The sequence below is a fragment of the Schistocerca cancellata genome, chromosome 2, assembly GCF_023864275.1.
Source record: "Schistocerca cancellata isolate TAMUIC-IGC-003103 chromosome 2, iqSchCanc2.1, whole genome shotgun sequence".
Taxonomy (NCBI): domain Eukaryota; kingdom Metazoa; phylum Arthropoda; class Insecta; order Orthoptera; family Acrididae; genus Schistocerca; species Schistocerca cancellata.
In genome coordinates this window covers 1,036,562,393-1,036,579,967 of record NC_064627.1, presented here as the reverse complement: position 1 = coordinate 1,036,579,967, position 17,575 = coordinate 1,036,562,393, and the positions used below count along the sequence as shown (strand labels likewise).

General features: G+C 40.0%; 1 protein-coding gene across 1 annotated transcript in view; it reads right to left on the bottom strand.

Annotated features, from left to right (window-relative positions):
• LOC126160778 (uncharacterized) overlaps positions 1–17,575 on the bottom strand; it is a 324,917-nt gene that overhangs the window by 214,524 nt on the left and 92,818 nt on the right. The gene's annotated exons all lie outside the window — the stretch shown is intronic.

The following is a 17,575-nucleotide window of genomic DNA, read 5'->3' as shown; positions in this document are numbered from 1 at the left end:
TTGGCGACATCGTGGTGAACGCACATTGGAAGCGTGTATTCGTCATCGCCATACTGGCGTATCACCCGGCGTGATGGTATGGGGTGCCACTGGTTACACGTCTCGGTCACCTCTTGTTCGCATTGACGGCACTTTGAGCAGTGGACGTTACATTTCAGATGTGTTACGACCCGTGGCTCGACCCTCATTCGATCCCTGTGAAACCCTACATTTCAGCAGGATAATGCACGACCGCATGTTGTAGGTCCTGTACGGGCCTTTCTGGACACAGAAAATGTTCGGCTGCTGCCCTGGCCAGCACATTCTCCAGATCTCTCACCAATTGAAAACGTCTGGTCAATGGTAGCCGAGCAACTGGCTCGTCACAATACACCAGTCACTACTCTTGATGAACTGTGGTATCGTGTTGAAGCTACATGGGCAGCTGTACCTGTACACGCCATCCAAGCTCTGTTTGACTAAATGCCCAGGCATTTCAAGGCCGTTATTACGGCCAGAGGTGGTTCTTCTGGGTACTCATTTCTCAGGATCTGTGCACCCAAACTGCTTGAAAATGTAATCACATGTCAGTTCTAGTATAATATATTTGTCCAATGAATGCCCGTTTATCATCTGCTTTTCCTCTTGGTGTAGCAATTTTAATGGCCTGTAGTGTACGTTACGATATCACTACATTAGTTTGTAATGTAATTCTAGGGAAAACGATCCATGTTGCTATCGTGAGGGAACAGTATGTGCAGTCTGTGGTAATTGTGCCACCTGTAAACATTGCAGAACTTGTGCTGTGTGTCATTACGAGAGATGTAGTGCTTCAGGATGGTTTGGGCAACAACAACATACTATCAGAGGCTCCTTATTGTCACTGCAACGGTGCGCGGGAGGAGACAAATGGACGTTACAGCGAATGTTGCTGTGACACAAAGTATGTCTGTAGAATCTGGAACAAAAATCTAGCGACAGGTTCAGTTAAGGATCGTCATAGAAGTGGCTGCGGGAAAACAACAGGTGCGCAGGACGGATATCGGCGTGTAAAAGCAAGCAGAAACCCCCAACTCAACGCTAAACGTCTGTGGCGGCAGTTCCATACAGGTACAGGAGCGCTACTGTGAACACAATCGAGACGAAATATGCACCATGACCTGGGACTAAGCGCCAAAGACTTCTCAAGGTTCCTTCTCTAAATTGGTTTCGGAGAGGGGCTCGTGTCGAATGCGCTCGAAACCACTCTTTGTGAACCTGGTATCAGTGGGACACATCGCTCTTTTCTGATGATACCCGTATCAGTCTGCACCATGACAATACGATATTCTTGTGCCTAGGCAACGAGAACAATGTTTACACCCTAACTGTGTCGTAGACTGGCGCCATTTTCAAGGCCGTCCAGTCATGTCTTGCGATGGAAACATGTATGACCACAGGATATCTGGTTGGGGGTGATGGGAGGATGAGTCATGTGAAATATCGGGACGATATCCTCGCTTGCATTGTGGCTCTACTTAGTCAACATATTGTAGCGGGATCCATTCTGGTGATCGACAATTCGCGCCTCAGTTGTGTCAATCTTGTGAACACCTTCCTAGTGGACCACAGAATCAGCGGATGGAAAGTCCTCCATATCTCAACTGCATTGAGAATCCATAGGCTGTGCTAAAACATTTGGTTTGCATCGTCCGGTCCCACCAGAGATCGTACAGAGCACTATGGAGGCCGCTGTGGAGGATTGATACAGTATCCCACTGATTTATCTGGACAAATTGCCAACGGGCCTGCTACAGTTTTAATACTGGTTCCCATCAGATCACCGAAGTTAAGCGGTCCCGGCTTGGCTAGTTCTTGGATGGGTGATCGTCAGAGTCTGCTCAGCCCTTGTGCGGCCAATTGAGCAGCTACTTGACCGAAAACTAGCGGCATCGGTCACGAAAGTTGACAAAGGCAGGGAGAGCGAAGGGCTGACCATATGCCCCTCCATATCCACATCCAGTGACGCGTATCGGCTGCAATGACACGGCGGTCGGTCGATACCGTTGGGCCTTCCGAGGACTTTTGGGATGGAGAGACCAGTGACGGCTATCAGCTCCGAATGGCGCGGCGGTCGGTCGGTACTGTTGGGCCTTCCAAGGCGTTTTTGGACGGAGAGTGTGTTTATGTGGAAAAACTGGTAACGAGAGCGCCTAACCACATTCAAAAGTGGCTCCAGTCCTGAGGAGAACCCCTTAGTTCATAAACAGAGTGTTACGTAAGACGACAGTGCGAAGAAACTGTAGTGCTCACAGTGGAATCTTATATCTTCTAGTCCTCTTCAAAATTCTAACATTCTGCGTTAACCGTTGAACTTCAAATACCCAAACGGCTCACAATTTGCTCAATATGACTGCAAGCATCGTTCAAAGGCACGCCCAATATTTCTGTAATCTATTTTATTTCTTACTTTTAGACAAATCAATTTACAAAACTGATGTTTTTTAAAAATTTTTTATTCGCAATTAAATATCACACCAATGTGCGAAACAGCTAGGCCTTGAATAGTTGGACTTTCGAGACTTCATTTACATAACTAGCAACATCCGTCCTTGAAATGTTTCAATTTTCCTTCAAATCACTAATTAAGATAATCTTGGTTACCGTGATTACTTTCAGACAACTAAATCTTTCCTTGCAAAACTAGACCCCACATTGGTCAATCTAAGACTCCATTCGTACAGTTCCCATTATTTGTTTGAATATGAAAATTCGGAAAGAAATTTCCCTCAAATCACTAATTTTGTTTTTCTCAATTTCTCTGATTGCTTTCAAGCATTTAAATCTTTCTCTGTAAAACTAGACCTCACGCTGGTCAATTTGATAACTCATGTGTCTGTTTCACACTGTTCGTTTGTCCATAAAACGTACAACGAACTGATCACATATGCGTCTCCTATGAAATCTAGGTTCCTTCTCTGCTTTATCAAAGGCTGGGCAAGGAGAGAAATTTCGCAAGCTGGAAATGAGCCACAGTAACAGCTATATTTAAGAAAGAAAGTGGGAAATACTGCGAGAATTATAAAAATGGTTCAAATGGCTCTGAGCACTATGGGACTTAACTTCTGAGGTCATCAGTCCCCTAGAATTTAGAACTACTTAAACATAGCTAACCTAAGGACAGCACACACATCCACGCCCGAGGCAGGATTCGAACCTGCGACCGTAGCGGTCGCGCGTGTCCAGACTGTAGCGCCTAGAACCGCTCGGCCACCCGGTCGACACGTGAAAGCCTTTGATAATTTAGTTATGAGAATGTTGTCGGAAAATATTAGACAGGACAAGTCTAACACCAACAAATATATGAGGACCGCAAAGTTGTCATTGCCGGAGAATGTTAGAATTGTAGCAAATATAGTGTAACGAGAAGGATGCAGTTTGTCTCGGGAACTTTTTCATATCTATGCAGATGAAATATTGGGACTACGGATGAAAGAAATAGAGTTTTGCACCCATAACTTAAACCAACGAAATTACCTAATGATAAAACTCTTTACTGATGACCAACTTCTTATAGCTGGCGGTGAGGGCACCCACCAAACAATAATTAATAGATGAAATATAACTGCCAAGACAACCTCGATCTAAAAAAACAAACTCATGGCTTTTAAAAATCAGGATTCGATCCCAAACGAAAATGTAATAAATTATCATAGAATAGGAGTGAATTAATTCAGTTTCTTGTGAAGTATCACCTTCGCAAACGAAAATACACACCGAAAAAAATTAAAAAATTCAATTATATTAATGGGAACATTCACGGATCACTGAATAAAATGGCCAGGAAAGAAATCCCAACAAGGCTTTACCAAATAATGGCACTACCAAACTGTACTTTAAGGCAACTAGACTTGGTCAGTAACAGATGGAGAGGAACGAAAAATACAAGCTGCAAAAACGAAGGCTTCTAAGAATAATCATCTATTTTTTTCTGAAATTGTAATCATTGTACATCACAGCTATCGGTTACCGTCCCACTCGGGTAATTGCTTCGAGGTAGGTCGTTTATTTTGTATTAGAATGTATTATACTGACAACAATCGGCAAAAATTGTAATGCAAATTTAGTGAAGCATCACTGTCTAGCAATATAAAAGTAGGCCACTGAGTTGCAGTTGTAGAAAAATTCAATATCTACTTATCTTTATGATGACTGAAGTGTTCAGGGACTGTAACTATCCATGCTTTACTGCCCAATAGAGAGGACCGGGTTTGCTTCTTGAAATGACTGAAAACTAATTATTTGTTGATGTATGTTTATTACGATGTCTCCTTGCATACAGACATACCTGAAATAATTTCAGTGACATCGCTCTCTAGTCCAAATTAATAATTTCACCATTCACAACGAATAGTGTACATACGCTAAGACTTCACAGAACCGACTCATAACAATTCCTCGCCACAATCTAACATAAAGTTGAAACGTTCCCTTTGAACATTTATACAAGACTGTGCTTAAACTGACACACAATATTTTTAGCGCAACGCAATCTGACTTTCAGAAATCCCTACAAAGGAATGGCCCTGACTAACATTAACCTGTACCTTTCACAAATCACTTACCTCACCAAAAATCTTCGTTACTCGAACTACTGCAATACAGCGAGCGCCACTACTGCCAGCTAAATAAAAGATTCAAACTACTGAAGGCACTAACTACTGATAGGCATAGTTAGCAAATGAACGATTTTAATAGAGAACAAACAATGTATTTACCTTAATAATCATAATATATATAGCAGTCCATGCCATCCAGTATTACAAATTTCAAAACTCCACCATCTCTCTCCCCACATCCACCACTGCTGGCGGCTCACCTCCAACTGCGCAACGCTACGCGCTGTTCACATCCAGCTGCCGCTGCCCAACACTACAATGGCAGACAACAATGCAAACTAGCCACAGACTGCACACAGCACAGCCAGTGATTTTCATACAGAGCACTACATAACGTTGCCAATAAGAAAACATAAACAGCCTACTTACATAGCCCCCATGCTCCCCACAAAAAATTTTACAAATTGTTTTGGGCAGTGGCCAATAATGATTTGATAAAATTTTTCATAATTACAATAACAAAGATATCAAGTGCACACACATATTGATACAATGTTGGTCAAAAGCTAAAATTTTCTCACAGTCCCATAAAGACAGTCTTGATCATCAATCACAGTAAAATTACAGTGTTTTTTTTCTCAAAGTCTGAGTAGTAAAAGAAAATGCACACGGAAGTAGTGGATTTCCATGCAGTCTTGAAGAAGTAGTGTTGTCCTTCCAACGGAAAGACAGTGCTGACTCTTGACATGCTGACAGGTAACGTTGCCAATAAGAAAACATAAACAGCCTACTTACATAGCCCCCATGCTCCCCACAAAAAATTTTACAAATTGTTTTGGGCAGTGGCCAATAATAATTTGATAAAATTTTTCATAATTACAATAACTAAGATATCTATACGCAAAGTATTTCACTTTTGTTTATCATGAGGTAAGTACATTGGCTTCTGCAGAACTTAGCTTTCGGAGGAAAATAACTACGACACTTCCACAGAGATTATCTTACAACAAGATGCACATTTAGCGCTACAGGACACGCATTTCAGTGATTAATTTTGTACTTAAAACATTTATTTTTAAAGATTTTTGAATTACAAAGAAAGTTTTCCATGATACATTTCATTCCATTGCTGTAATCTGTAACATCTGAGGGTATAATTACATTAATCCTCAGGGGGGTACACACTTACATTGTGTACCATGTGTTTGGCAAGCACAAGGAGCCCTAGCTAATATGGTATTTGCTTATACAACTTTACACATCGGTACCATATTCCTCTAACACATAAATTACACAGCTATCTGATCATTTAACTGAGAGATAAACTTTTTTTACATCAGTGACACATGAAACTGTATTTTGTCTGTACTGTGTGAATTGTTCATATTTTTCCAGAACCATTGTGATACTATGAGAGCTTTGAATGATGTATTTGGTATGAGATCATGATTTTTAAAGTACGTTTCAGGTAGATGACACTACTGAAATGAGCAGAGAATTTTTTTTAGGTTTTGACATTATTGGAGGAACCTACGACGATTTTGAGAGTTGACTTGAGGTGTTATGATGTTATTATTACGATGACTATGTGTATTATGCTGTTGCGGTATGTTTATGATCAATAAGCTGATGCTATATGAGGAATTTGATTATGCTACGTATTTATTATGATGAATATTGAAGACGTGTTGATGAATATGTATATGTGTAATAAGGTAAGGAGTAATGAATAGTGGTTAGGGACTCTGACTTGTGAAAAAGGATGTTGGAAACCAAGAATCGTACTTTAAGTGTTATGAAATGTCTGTAAATGCGTGAATGTATCACAATGCAGGCGAAAATTCTTTGGACACTGTTATATTCTTAAGATTTTGTTTCTACACATTTCCAACGCAAATTCTGGACCTATGAAATTTTGTATATGAGACTGTCACTGTAGCAGAAACTGCTGTCGTAAACATTTCCGTAAGAAAGTTAAGTGACCACCTGCAGGTTATGCGTCATGGGTACCCAGCTGGGCGGCAGACGCCCGAAAAAAGAAAAAGCCAATAGTGTGTGCCTTTTCAGCGGCACAGGCAGAAAAAAAGGGGGAGGCAATTATCCTTGCTATTGACATTCCTTTGTAGAAAGCGTCGTAAATACCACACCCTCAAACTTGAAAACATGATTTCACTGTAGAGTTCTTAATTTATGATATTTACTGAAATGAAATGATGAGAAACATTTCGTGTCTATTGTCTTGCTACTTGAAAGATTGTTTATTGCATTATGAAATGCCATATGGCTAGTGAATGACGTTTCATGCCTTGCTTTGCCTATTTTGTTTAATATCTAGTTCTAGCTGCAGCAGCATTGGTTAAAATAAAATTTTATTGATGTACTAATATAAATATTTTATGCCTACAGATCCAGAAAAAAAGAATAACTTTGATGTATTTAAAAAAAAACGAAGGAGCACAAAAACACATTTCCCTTCACAAGAATTGCATACAGAATTTTCTTTTCAAGTACTTGGTAATATTTTTCGTAGAATAAGTTGTGGTGCACCACTTTAATTACATAGACATTAAGATGTGAATATACATTTCCCTTATCTGCATTATTGTCTTTAGTGTAATGTTTTTTTTGCTTGAGCTATGTCATGTTTAGATATAAGTTGCTGCCGCTGTTTGCCAGACATAGTGTTACTGAATTTGACTTTGTGTTACTCTGCTAAGCCAGTTTACAACTGATTTATTTTTCTTGTTTGCTGCTCATTGCCTTATATTAGTTGTAATATTGTTGCTTACTTTGCCAATTTGAATTTTTTTGTCATTGCTGTTTGTGTTAATTGTTTTGTGCTGCTGCATTGCCTCGTCCCTTAGTTTAGCATCTGAGCTCAGTAGAATTAAGTTAGCTTAAGAGGGGGTAGCATATAAGAGAATGAGTTGCGATGAATTTGAAGAAATGCACTGTGAGGTTATACGAGAAAAATACAGAAAGCATGCTTGGATAGGATTTTTTTTGGTGGAAGCAAAGGTTGAAATAAGATGAGAGATCTATGGAATGAAGTTTTAGGTTGAACTGCAGTACCGAATGTTACACTGAGAACAAACCTTGTCCTTTCCTTTTGTGTTATCCCACTATGTGTTTGTGTACCCTTGTGTATTTGTTTGTTTCCTGACTCTGTGTACTGTTTCATAGAATTTTTTCTCTTCTAATACGAAGCTACATTCACTATGATGAGGAATACTGTTATCCTCAAATATACTTTGCATTAATAATATGTTATTTACTTTGTAAAGATCTTTAGACATTATTTATTCTGTTCTGTTTTAATGCTCATGTGTGAAGTTGATGTTTCAATAATTATTCTGATCTTTCATGTATGTACTCATGTAATAATTCCTGTAACACTGATGTATATGTTATTTCAATTCTTTTGTAAAGCCTGTATTACTACAAATGTTATCTGTATTGTTATGTTTTAATGATGTATTTTGTACCTTTGTTATTGTATTCTTATGTTATAAAATTGTAATTGACACCAGTTCATCATATTATTAACTTGTAAGTTCCATTTCACTGCACACGTTTCTGTTGGTCATAGTATATGGACAATATGTGAGAAGTAGGGACTCAGTGTTTGCACGTGTGTTAATAATTCAGCAAGGGACTGGATAACGGCATTGCTGGTTCAAAGGACAAAAAAAAAAAAAACAACTTTGTGAGTGCACAAGTGGTGGTTTATGGATTTGCTATATTATCCGCAAGACTCTTCAATGGTGATTGTGCACCTGCACAGTCACAACAGATGGCTGCTGGCCATCACTACAAGGACTACAGTGGGTCTGCATCTTTGATGACCCACCAATACCATTATTTCTACAAGGACTGAAGAGGGTTTGCACCTTTGATGACCCACCAATACCACAATCTCTACCAGGACTACAGTGGGTCTGCACCTCTGGTGGCCCACCAATACCATAATCTCTACCAGGACTACAGTGGGTCTGCTCTGTGATGACCTACCTACCAATATTCTTCAAAACTCCGAATGACTCTGCTGTGGCTTTGCTCTGTTGTGGCCCATTACCTGTCTGCATGTCAAGAGTCAGCACTGTCTTTCCGTTGGAAGGACAACACTACTTCTTCAAGACTGCATGGAAATCCACTACTTCTGTGTGCAATTTCTTTTACTAATGAGACTTTGGAAAAAAAACTGTAATTATTATTATGACGAATGATCAGGACTATCTTTATGGACTGTGGGAAAATTTTAGCTTTTGACCAACATTGTATCAATAAGTGTGTGCATTTGATTTCTTTGTTATTGTAATTACGATTATGAAAAATTTTAACAAATATGTATTGCCCAGTGCCCAAAACAATTTGTAAATTTTTTTTGTGGGGAGCATGGGGGCTATGTAAGTAGGCTGTTTATGTTTTCTTTATGTAAGTAGGCTGTTTATGTTTTCTTATTGGCAACGTTACGTAGCGCTCTATATGAAAATCACTGGCCTGTGGCTAGTTTGCATTTTTGTCTGCCACTGTAGTGTTGGGCAGCGGCAGCTGGATGTGAACAGCGCGTAGCGTTGCGCAGTTGGAGGTTAGCCGCCAGCAGTGGTGGATGTGGGGAGAGAGATGGCGGAGTTTTGAAATTTGTAACACTGGATGTATTATGATTGTTAAGGTAAATACATTGTTTGTTCTCTATTAAAATCTTTCATTTGATAACTATGCCTATCAGTAGTTAGTGCCTTCCGTAGTTTGAATCTTTTATTTAGCTGGCAGTAGTGGCGCTCGCTGTATTGCAGTAGTTCGAGTAATGAAGGTTTTTGTGAGGTAAGTGATTTGTGAATGGTATAGGTTAATGTTAGTCAGGGCCATTTTTTTGTGGGGATTTCTGAAAGTCAGATTGCGTTGCGCTAAAAATATTGTGTGTCAGTTTAAGCACAGTCATGTATAATTGTTCTAAGGGGGCGTTTCAAAGTATACAGTCGCGACACTCATTGCTGTGAAAACTTTACCATCTGACGGTTGGTTCAACATCAGCGCCCCAAGCGTGGAGAAAGCAGCCGTAAAACTGAAGTTTGTTTTTAATCATTTTTCTAGTTAATTAGGGAATACTTATTAAAGTTTTGCATTCCAAGCGTTATGATCATCAAATACACGAATGATCATCAAATACATGTAAACACAGCAGAATCGCCTCGATTCAGTGACATTAGCAACAACTTAATGATGAAGAAATACTTTCGAATATGTGTATAGTTGCAGGTTACTCCTCCGAAAACAAGAGAATATAAACAAATATTTCGTGCATGAGAAGAATATATTTCTTTTGTTGTCTATTATTACTTGTAAGAACTTCTTAGGGATCTTAATGCTTCGCACAGTGTTACACTTCACTCGATTTTCTAATAAATAAATATTTTTGTGAATATAAGTACTTTTGTTTCAAAAGCGAACGTGTTGCAAATTCTTGCCATTTATGACGTAAAACAATTGTGGAAGGTTTCTTCTGTGTTGGAAAGCAGTTTTACTGCATGTTTTATTATCACGCCTGTGTGGTTGTTTCTTCAGCTACAGTTGTGATAGCTTGTCTGCTGCGTTAAGTTCAAATGGCTCTGAGCACTATGGGACTAAACATCTGAGGTCATCAGTCCCCTAGAACTTAGAACTACTTAAACCTAACCAACCTAAGGATATCACACACTTCCCTGCCCCAGGCAGGATTCGAAACTGCGACCGTAGCGGTTGCGCGGTTTCAGACTGAAGCGCCTCGAACCGCTCGGCCACAAAGGCCGGCGCTGCGTTAAGTAATGTAGGTATTTCATTCCATACACACGTTACCTATGCTCCACATTCACTGATTAGACTCGAAGTGAAGCGAAGAAAACTTCACGTTTTTGAGTAGATATACGACTGCTTTCTGCAATATGTCAGGTTTTCTGCTGTTTACTAGCAATTGTTTTCCTCTTAAAGAACACGACATTCTCCAGTAAATATCTGTAGGTTACAAGAAAATCGTAAGTAAATTGTTCTGTAACGTAGCGGTTCACACCTCCTAGGGTCGTTAAAAAACCTAAGAAAAAGGCAAATGTAGTGTCTTCTTGTTTTTGCTGCAGTTTATTTCGCTGCAGACTCTTCCGTTTGTAAAAACTATTCTACAGGTCAATATAAACAATTAAGATTCACTTTCGCTTTCACAAGATATCGCCGAACTCAACAGGACAACTTCCTGGCCGCTTGGTGCGCTGCAATCGCTGTGGGTAACAAAACAGGGACGGAGTGTCGCGACTGTTATGTTACACTGTCCCCCCGCCCTACATGATGCCAATAACCTCCGAAGACAATCTTGCCCAAAGATACGTATTTTCTCTGTTTAGACATAAATTATGTTCTCTGTGAATTTATGGTGCAATCAACCAAATTTTTATTCATTTAATAATTTGTTTCATTACATTTTTTCCACTTTACGACAGATAAAACTTTATTAATTTTTATTGAAATTGATCGCGATAAATACCAGTATGACTAGCTTTCTGGATTGCTCATACTTTTACACAAAAAACGTGTCGACTATCCTCATAAATAACAAAAAGGAAAAATAAACAGAAATAACGGATAAATGCAATTAGAAAACCGTTGTATGGACGTTATGTTTGTGTGTAAAATCAGAAGAACGGGCAATAAAGGAAAGTGGAAGAAGGGAAAGAAAATAAACCTGGCGTGAGTTTCTGAAAATGAGGATACGATCGCTTCAAGTCGTAACAACTGGTGAACAAGATAAAGTTAAGGAACGAGTCATACCAAGAGACTGAAATTGCTGAGATTCAGCACGCGATTTATGAACATCCAAGAACTGATGTGTGAGCTGTAAATGACACAAGTGTGTCAGTTTTTACCAAATTACGCTGAGGAATGTTTAATTGCTACCCAGTACTTTTTTGAAGGCATAGCACATCGGACTGATTGGGTGTCTTTTCTGTGTAATAAAGTATCACGCCCCTACAATCACTTACTGGGCATTTCGATCAAATATGTCGGAAATCGGCGACTGTGCGTAAATTGGAAATTTTAGAGCAATCTGGATATTCTTTCATGTAGTGCTCCAAACTGATATATAATTTTCAGAAAAGCTGTTTTATTAAAGCTAATTTGTCGTCCAAGAACATCAATAATCATTTCAGGGTAAACTGGAGTAAAATCATGGAAGGCGTCACGTCATCTTAGCAAAGTCAGCGAAGACAGATTGCGGCATTAGTCGCCGTCAGACTTCTTTGCATATATCTCTCGGCATTGAAATATATTAATAGTAAAGGTGAACAAAAGAAAGGTAGTTACATGTACGTAGAAGCGATATACAATTTAGTGACTTTCTTCTCTTAGGTAGAAAAAAGAATTACTTGTTTAGAAGAAAGTCGCAGGCGATAATAAGTAGATAACTGTTATATATCTTTACTGCTTTGATACCGTATGATATAAGACAAGTGATATTCCATTGGCCACAAAAACCGACTGTCCGTGTTCCTGATACCATTGTGTGTTAATGATGAAATGCTTGGAACAAGTAATACGCAGACTTTGACGTGTTACTAGTTGATCCATAAGAAATGTTCCATAACTACAAAAATTTAAAACGCTGAGATGTGTAGTTGACTGTATATAGGAGTGTTCTGAATGCAGTTTTGCCACCGAATTGTAAAGTGTATAGAGAATTTGGGTAACGAAGCAAAGTAAAGTAGGGCGCAGTAATCGAATGTTGCATCGTTCCAGTATAGAACGAACATTACAGATGAAACTAAACCGTCCATTTGGACCACGCATCTTGTTCTGTGGTCACATTGTGTGGTCCAGCACTCGCTTGTCACTTCTTGTCCTCCGATTTCACCGTGAGGACGTGGCGTGTACGATATGAAATTTCACAGTATAACAGAGACCTTTACAAGTAAGCGTATCGTGCTCCCCTTTGTAACTCATTCAGGAGTTAATACAGCGCCCTTTGACGCTGACGAGGCATGACGATGCCTCGCTGAAGTAGCTTTTCCATTCTACTGATGGCATAACACTAACCTTTGCATTTTTGCTGGGCCACATCTTACTCCTTCTCTTTGGTGTCTTAACCACTTACTGCTGGTACTCTGTTGTACACATTTACCGAATTCGGATCACTCATTTTGGGGGCTGGGTTAGCATTAAGCGGCAGAATACTGCCGACAACGGGGAATGAAATGCGATTTGAAAACGGCACCGCCTTGCAAAGCTGACGCGTTAGCAACTTATCCGCTCAATAGTTCCAACAGTTGCAGTGCAGAGCACATTTAATTGCACGCATTCGTTGGAACGTTCATATTCCATGCACTGTGGTGACAAAAGGGGTGACTTAAGGGTTGAGGGAGAGGAGTATTAATTTTTACGCCGATTAGGGCAAGTTGTTTGTTTCGTGGTCATGAGACCACACAACTTTTAATTATCAAACAGATCATCTGACTAGCTAACTAACTAACCAAACATCCTACTTACTAACTAGTGAACTCATTAACTCACAGAGCAAACCAAGTAAAAGACTAACTGAGGAAAAGACTAACCCAAATATTTGGGTCAACATTTGTAAAGCTCTAATTCCTGTCTCTCAAACCCCAACCTATGGGGAGAGAGGGAAAGTTTTAGTTTTGTTGTTGTTGTTGTTGTTGTTGTGGTCTTCAGTCCTGAGACTGGTTTGATGCAGCTCTCAATGCTACTCTATCCTGTGCAAGCTTCTTCATCTCCCAGTACCTACTGCAACCTACATCCTTCTGAATCTGCTTAGTGTATTCATCTCTTGGTCTCCCCCTACGATTTTTACCCTCCACACTGCCCTCCAATACTAAACTGGTGATCCCTTGATGCCTCAGAACATGTCCTACCAACCGATGCCTTCTTCTGGTCAAGTTGTGCCACAAACTTCTCTTCTCCCCAATCCTGTTCAATACTTCCTCATTAGTTATGTGATCTACCCATCTAATATTCAGCATTCTTCTGTAGCACCACATTTCGAAAGCTTCTATTCTCTTCTTGTCCAAACTATTTACCGACCATGTTTCACTCCCATACATGGCTACACTCCATACAAATACTTTCACAAATGACTTCCTGACACTTAAATCTATACTCGATGTTAACAAATTTCTCCTCTTCAGAAACGCTTTCCTTGCCATTGCCAGTCTACATTTTATATCCTCTCTACTTCGACCATCATCAGTTATTTTGCTCCCCAAATAGCAAAACTCCATTACTACTTTAAGTGTCTCATTTCCTAATCTAATACCCTCAACATCACCCGACTTAATTCGACTACATTCCATTATCCTAGTTTTGTTTTTGTTGATGTTCATCTCATATCCTCCCTTCAAGACACCATCCATTCCGTTCAACTGGTCTTCCAAGTCCTTTGCTGTCTCTGACAGAACTACAATGTCGTCGGCGAACCTCAAAGTTTTTATTTCTTCTCCATGAATTTTAATACCTACTCCGAATTTTTCTTTTGTTTCCTTTACTGCTTGCTCAATATACAGATTGAATAACATCGGGGAGAGGCTACAAACCTGTCTTACTCCCTTCCCAGCCACTGCTTCCCTTTCATGTCCCTCGACTCTTATAACTGCCATCTGGTTTCTGTACAAATTGTAAATAGCCTTTCGCTCCCTGTATTTTACCCCTGCCACCTTTAGAATTTGAAAGAGAGTATTCCAGTCAACATTGTCAAAAGCTTTCTCTAAGTCTACAAATGCTAGAAACGTTGGTTTGCCTTTCCTTAATCTTTCTTCTAAGATAAGTCGTAAGGTCAGTATTGCCTCACGTGTTCCAGTATTTCTACAGAATCCAAACTGATCTTCGCCGAGGTCGGCTTCTACTAGTTTTTCCATTCGTCTGTAAAGAATTCGTGTTAGTATTTTGCAGCTGTGGCTTATTAAACTGATTGTTCGGTAATTTTCACATCTGTCAACACCTGGTTTCTTTGGGATTGGAATTATTATATTCTTCTTGAAGTCTGAGGGTATTTCGCCTGTTTCATACATCTTGCTCACCAGATGGTAGAGTTTTGTCAGGACTGGCTCTCCCAAGGCCGTCAGTAGTTCCAATGGAATGTTGTCTACTCCGGGGGCCTTGTTTCGACTCAGGTCTTTCAGTGCTCTGTCAAACTCTTCACGCAGTATCGTATCTCCCATTTCATCTTCATCTACATCCTCTTCCATTTCCATAATATTGTCCTCAAGTGCATCGCCCTTGTATAGACCGTCTATATATTCCTTCCACCTTTCTGCTTACCCTTCTTTGCTTAGAACTGGGTTTCCATCTGAGCTCTTGATGTTCATACAAGTGGTTCTCTTATTTCCAAAGGTCTCTTTAATTTTCCTGTAGGCAGTATCTATCTTACCCCTAGTGAGATATGCCTCTACATCCTTACATTTGTCCTCTAGCCATACCTGCTTAGCCATTTTGCACTTCCTGTCGATCTAATTTTTGAGACGTTTGTATTCCTTTTTGCCTGCTTCATTTATTTTTATATTTTCTCCTTTCATCAATTAAATTCAATATTTCTTCTGTTACCCAAGGATTTCTACTAGCCCTCGTCTTTTTACCTACTTGATCCTCTGCTGCCTTCACTACTGCATCCCTCAAAGCTACCCATTCTTCTTTTACTGTATTTCTTTCCCCCATTCCTGTCAATTGTTCCCTTATGCCCTCCCTGAAACTCTATACAACCTCTGGTTCTTTCAGTTTATCCAGGTCCCATCTCCTTAAATTCCGACCTTTTTAGTTTTAGCGAATCAAATTTGCGAAGTAAATAAGTATTTTTAATTTATCCGTAACCATTTTCCACGCAAAAATGAGATCTTGGATTTTCTTGAATTACAGCACCAACTACCAAAAATCAAAACAAATGTTTAAGACAAAATATACGTAGTTTTTTTAAGTAGGATCTGATTCTGCAATAAAAAATGGGGGTTCCCATTTGAAATTTTAAAGTTGCCTCCCGCCCCCTCACCAGGGGGCAGGGGTGGCAGGCTAATTTTAGCACCAGCAGATTCCCTCTCGAAAATAATCAACTTTGGATTCTACACATTTTTTCGTGTGAACCTTATTTTTCGAGTTACTCTGGTTTGTCAACTTAAAATTTACATCCTGTATATTATGGATATTGCATCTGCAGGGAAACTACTTTACAAACCTTACAAACATGGCGCAATATGCCATAAAAATCGCAGCTTTGAGACAAGCTCATTGCACGTTTAATTGATCACAATTAAACCATGTAAAGTATCAAATGAAAGCTGACAGAGTGAGCAAACACCACAGAAGGCTGTATTTCAAATCCTGCATGTATATCAAAATTTACAGACGATTTTATAAGATATTGGTATGCAAATGTGCTACAGCCAAAGTCCTCTACAAGCATGTTCACTGTTCTCTGCCTCGTGATGACGGTGTTGTGTGATGTCGTTAGGTTAGTTAGGTTTAAGTAGTTCTAAGTTCTAGGGGACTAATGACCATAGATGTTAAGTCCCATAGTGCTCAGAGCCTTTTGAACCATTTGAACCATGTTCACTGTCGAATGACATCAGTGTGACCACCTGTCAAAAACCTGAATAGCCCTCCGTCTTCAGGCCACAAGTGGCCCATCGGGACCACCCAACCGCCGTGTCATCCTCAGCTGAGGATGCAGATAGGAGTGGCGTATGGTCAGCACAACGCTCTCCCGGTCGTTAAGATGGGTTTCTTTGACCGGAGCCGCTACTATTCGGTCGAGTAGCTCCTCAATTGGCATCACGAGGCTGAGTGCACCCCGAAAAATAGCAGCAGCACATAGCGGCTCGGATGGTCACCCATTCAAGTGCCGGCCGCGCCCGACAGCGCTTAACATCGGTGACCTGACGGGAACCGGTGAATCCACAGCGGCAAGGCCGTTGCCAGAAACCTGAATAACCAACGCTCTTTCAGCCCGGCTAACAGCAGGAAGAGAATAAATGAGCTTCTGGAAAGTACCGACAGGGTCGTGGAGCCATGCCGACTGGAGTGCTGTGGCCAGCTGCGCTAGGAGGATGCTAAGTTGACCCAACCTGGATATGATGTGACGTCATTATGACGTATATACGCTTTCGTCGATTAACACACCTATCGACTTTTACGAACGTTCGAGATTCTAAACTGTCGTCAGCTAGTGGTTTGTTTTGACACGTTCGATTCTGATAACAGCTCAGTGTGGCACCGTATATGTATTTCGCCAAAATAAAAGAGCTGGATATTAATAGAAACATTCCTGACCGTGGCCTTGAAAACACCACGGACAACACGTTTCGTAAACAAGTGAAGTCTTCTTATGTCCCGACCAGATTAGATTGGGTGATTGTTGTATTGAATGCTTACGCCGAAAATAATATTTATTTATTATCAATATTTTAGTATGGTTTCATCGAATTGGTCTTGTCAGTACATATTAGATTGTAGCAGCATACTCTTGCTGACTTTTTTTTTCTTAATTTATATAGCTGAAAGAGAACTCGTGCAAGTTTGTTAGTTAAGTAATTTATATGTCCATCCCAAGATAGTCTTTTATCAACCATAATTCCAAGTAATTTTACACTCGGACCGCAGAGACAGGTACCTTAGTGTCCAGTAATGACTGGTGTGTAGAATGATTGAATTTCGAACTTAAAAAGAAAAATATGAGGCATTGTTGAAGAAAAATCGTCGACCGGAGATGAAATACGAGGGGAAGTGGATTTCTCAATGTAATCTTAACGAAAGGTTAGTGTCTTGACGCATCTAAAGATTTTGGCTGCTGAGTGCTTCTTCTCACTGAGTACGAATAACCGACGCACTTCAGCTGGGTCAGAAGTACATCAATTTCTGCTTGAGATTCACAATAACCACGCAATTGCTCGTCGTCATCGATGCTGAACTCTTTTCAGCTTTTCTCTCATTAGTCTCTCGAATGCTGAACACATAATTAGAGACGAGCAACGAAAAAC